The sequence below is a fragment of the Arachis duranensis genome, chromosome 6, assembly GCF_000817695.3.
Source record: "Arachis duranensis cultivar V14167 chromosome 6, aradu.V14167.gnm2.J7QH, whole genome shotgun sequence".
NCBI lineage: Eukaryota > Viridiplantae > Streptophyta > Magnoliopsida > Fabales > Fabaceae > Arachis > Arachis duranensis.
In genome coordinates, this window is record NC_029777.3 from 95,849,682 (window position 1) to 95,854,363 (window position 4,682).

At 31.2% G+C, this 4,682-nt stretch overlaps 1 non-coding gene across 1 annotated transcript; it reads right to left on the bottom strand.

Annotated features, from left to right (window-relative positions):
* Nucleotides 1-3,465: 3,465 nt before the first annotated feature.
* TRNAS-UGA (transfer RNA serine (anticodon UGA)) lies at nt 3,466-3,547 on the bottom strand. The gene has a single exon. It is a non-coding gene; the product is annotated as a tRNA-Ser (tRNA).
* Nucleotides 3,548-4,682: the final 1,135 nt, after the last annotated feature.

A 4,682-nucleotide genomic window follows, 5' to 3' on the forward strand; every position in this document is an offset into this window, starting at 1 on the left:
CTGATTTATGTCTAGTGATGTTTTCAATAAATATATAAATTATTAATCGATCATAAATTGTTATTAAAAATGATCAACAAGGAATTATTAAAAAATAAATTCTTTTTTTTTGTGACTGAAATAAATTAAACAAAGAAAAATAAAACAAACAAAACAAGGAACTGCTTAAATAGAGGGATAGTCCCGTTTAAGACTACTCTTAAACTCATCCCAAGGTGAAATAAGCTCCACATGCGAAAGTTGTAACTTCATCGCCATCTTTGCCATAGTATCTGCCACCGTGTTTGCATCTCTTATAATCAAACGAAAGTCAACACGCCAATTCCAATGCATGATATCTCTTATTTTGAGCACCAATGGATCAATAAATCCAAAATCATCTTGAGTAACAAGATTAAATGCTTCTACACAATCCGTCTCACAAATAACATCTCGTTGACTCACATCCCAAGCTAAGAGATATCCTCTCCAAATAGCAAACAATTCTCTTTGAAGAATACTATTACTCTCAATCATTCCCAAACACCCTCTTTGCCAGCTCCCATTACAATCTCTAATAACACAAGCAAAACCAACACTATCACCCGAACCAAAATAACTAGCATCACAATTAATCTTAAAAGTACCAATGGATGGGAATTCCAAAAACCATTTAGAGTAGAGGGAAGGGACATACGTTGTAATTCAAAAATATTCCTAAGCTCCTTTTCTGAAGTTAATGCCAGACAAATCACTTTTTTCGGAGGCCAAGTTTTATGGGGATTAAATATGTCATTGTTTCTTGCTCGCCATATCCACCAAAGTCCCGAAAAGAACTTGAACGGATGCTCTCTGCTATGATATAAGAACCAGTTCTTCAAATCCAAAGGATGACAAGAAATATCCAACCTATGCCAGACAAGCTGAGCTTTTGGACAATTCCGAATACAATGTAAAACTGATTCCTGGCTAGAAAGACATCTTGGACACCTATCCGATGATGACGTCCCTTTTCTAAAGCGAAAACTTGCAGTAGGAAGAGCCTCCTTAAGACACAACCAAGCCAAAAACTTATGTTTTTTCGGAACAAGTTGACGCCAAAGCCAAAGCCAATTCTCCCACTCTTCCCAACCAAACAGCTGCTTACACAACCACAAGTAACCATTGCGTGAGTTATAGACTTTGGCAGCAGACCCACTCCAATACCAACCCACTTCCGGACCTGCTTGTTCATCTGGATTGTAAGAGAGAATATTACCTTTCAGATTTTGAGATAAAGGGGAATAAAGAGTATCCAAATTCCACCTACCAACCGACCAAATATCCTGTATCCGGAGATTCGAATCAGAAATGTGAACATAATCCATCTCATTAGATAACCATCCTTCTCTCCTCCAGCTAGAAAACCAAAAATTTTGGTTCAAATCTCCAATACACCAAGCAAACCCATCCTTCAACACTTTCCAAGCCTTGCAAAGACACCTCCAAATGGGAGAGTCCTTGTTCTTAGGATAACTAAAACAGTCATATAGAGATGATCGGTACTTGGCATCCAACAATTGCACCCATAGCTTGTTTGGCTGTTGGAAAAAAGTCCAAACTAGCTTTCCAAGAAGAGCAATATTTACACTATAAGGATCTTTAATCCCCAAACCTCCATTTTTTTAGAGTAACCAGTACCTTCCAACTAACAAGATTCAATCATCTTCCATCAACTTGTCCTTTCCAAAGAAAATTCCTCATCATAGACTCCAATTTACTAATGATTCCTTTGGAAAAAATAGAGACCTGCATCTGGTACGTGGGAATAGCGGCGGCAACAGAATTAACCAAGCAGAGTCTACCAGCCCGATTGAGTAAACTCCATTTCCAGCTTGCTAGCCTACTCCGAATCTTATCCAGGACACCATTGAAAGCTGAACGAGTCACCCTAGAATGGCTAAGGGTAACTCCAAGATACTTGCCCAAGTCCTGGACAAATCTGATAGAGGATACCCCAGTGAAAACCTCTTTCCTTGTTGCAGAGACATTCTTGGAGTAAAGTGCTTTAGACTTCTCCACATTAATCTTAATCCCAGATGCTTTGCAAAATGTCTCTAAAACCAACATCACATTTTGCACTTGTCTCTTTGTAGCTTTACAGAATAGAAGCAAGTCATCCGCAAACATTAAATGGGTATTCTTGGTCCCCCTCTAGAAATAGCAACTGGCTCCCACAAGCCCAAATCAACTTGATGACTAATAAAGCATGCCAATCGCTCCATACACAACACAAAAAGATAGGGTGACATAGGGTCTCCTTGTCTAAGACATCGGTTAGGAGTAAAGCCATTCAGACGACTCCCATTCCAAAGAATAGATAAAGAAGAAGCAGTGACACAATTCATAATCAAATTAAGTGTAGGAATAGAAAAATCAAAGCTCTTAAGGGTATGAGCTAAAAACCTCCAGTCAACTCTGTCATAAGCTTTCTCACGGTATATTATATCCCTCCTTTGAATAAAAAAAACTTAAGCATAATTGAGGCAGCAGACAATTGAGTTAGACTTAGACATGAGCGAGGTTATTGTCTTCTTCATATTTTTTTTATATTAAATTTTCTAAACTATTTACTTATTGAGAACATAGTCCATCGCTATTTCAATAAAGTCAATTAGATTGGGAAAATATTCCCATGCTATCAAGAAACCAATTTAATAAATACTTTTGAAGTTGAAAATGACATTTTCTGTTTTTTATGTTAAAGAGTAGTTAATACTTTTTATTCTTATATTCAGAGTCTTTATTTTTATTTCTTTTTTTTCTTCATCTCAACACCACTACAACTTATCTCCAATATAGTTATTATTATAGATATTAAATTTAAATGTTAAACTTTAAATCTTAAATTTTTTATAAGTGAAAATTAAAAAATAATTTTAACAAAAAATACTTAATTTAAAATATTATATATACTAAAATTAGAAATAATATTTTTGTGTATAAATATATATAAAATATTAGGAATATATTCCATTAGAAAATAAGACACGGAAAACATTTTTATATTTTAAAGGAGTCAATAAAATAAATACTTTTCAAATTGAAGTGATATTTTCCTTTTTTTTTTTTTGATAAAGAGTAGTTAATACTTTTGGAAGCTTATTACATATTCACTTATACTTAAGTAAAATATATTATTTTATTTTTTTCAACTATCTATATTTAATAAAGGTGTGCTTGATGTTGAGGGAGGGACGGTTATGAGTGAGGAGGCAGATTTTGAGAAGACAATTAGTTGTGCTCCTAATGGACTGGAGAGGGGATCCACTAAAGGGAAACAAAAAACAAACACCCAAAATTTAGATTGGGCCAGCCGAAATAAAATTAGAGAGAAGGGGAATCAAGTGTTGGACCCAGCCTCAAGGGAAGGCAATTATTTGACTATAATCTATCTAACAATGTCAATAGAATTCTTATTTGACTATAATCTATTTAAAACAAAATCGTCGACAGCAGGGTTCGAACCTGCGCGGGCGAAGCCCAACAAATTTCAAGTCTGTCTCCTTAACCACTCGGACATATCGACAACCATGGAAAAGTACTTGTTTTCTATATATATATATGATAAAACAGTAACGATGTAACCAAATATCACTTTGAATTCTAAGCATATTGGATGTAACGTTATTTGATGCTATTAAATAAGATGAACCATGCCGTCATGATAAAGAAAGTTGGTAATTTGACGGCTGTATTTTATTATGAAAAACGTGAGGGCTAATAATTTCAAAAATTTTTATATGTATAAATTTGAGGTGTTAAAATAAGATTGATTTTGACTATAATAATGAGACCCATATTAATAAACAAATTATTACTGATGGTCCTACCATTTAAATTGTTGTAGACAAAATACTGACACCAACAAAAAATTTTAAAGTTTGTGTCTCATTGTAAATAAATAATAAAAAAAGCTTGTGTCTCATTTAAATTAGTTAATCTAATTAATATTTAATGAAATTTTTTTGCATTAGGCCAGTTACTGAAATTTTTGGATTGAACTTAGGTACTAACCTTTTAGGTTTCTGTTGTCGTGATAACAAATTTTAGGTATAAAAATGATTATTAATTAATAAAATTAATAAAACTATATTAATTTGTTAGAAATTTTGTTTTATCAATTTGAATAATATAAATTTAATTTATCCTGTATAACAAAAAATACTATGACTTTAAAACTTTTTTTGATAATTTTTTTTAATAAAATTATTCTTTTTTCTTCGTGCATAAATTTAATGTAATAGTAAAAAAAAAATTAAAAAACAATAGTAATAGTTTCTTTAATATAGAAATATATATTAGTATTTAATTAAAAAAAATTGTAATAGGTCATGTAAAAGAGAAAATAGACATTATTTTATGACTATTTTTATTATTTTTAAATATTTTTTTATTATCACATTAAATTTACGTAACAAAATATTTTAAAAGTATAATATATTTGTACCATTATTTTTTTAAAAAATAATAATGTAAAATGCTTCTCATTTTATTTTTTGTCACTCAGATAAATTAAATTTATATTATTTGAAATTATAAAAAAAATATCTTTGATAAATCAATCTAATTTTATTATATATATAATTAGAAAATTTTGTTCAAAACTTTTTTTAAAGGTAATAGTATTTTGTAAATATTCATAATTACAACATAAAATAAGA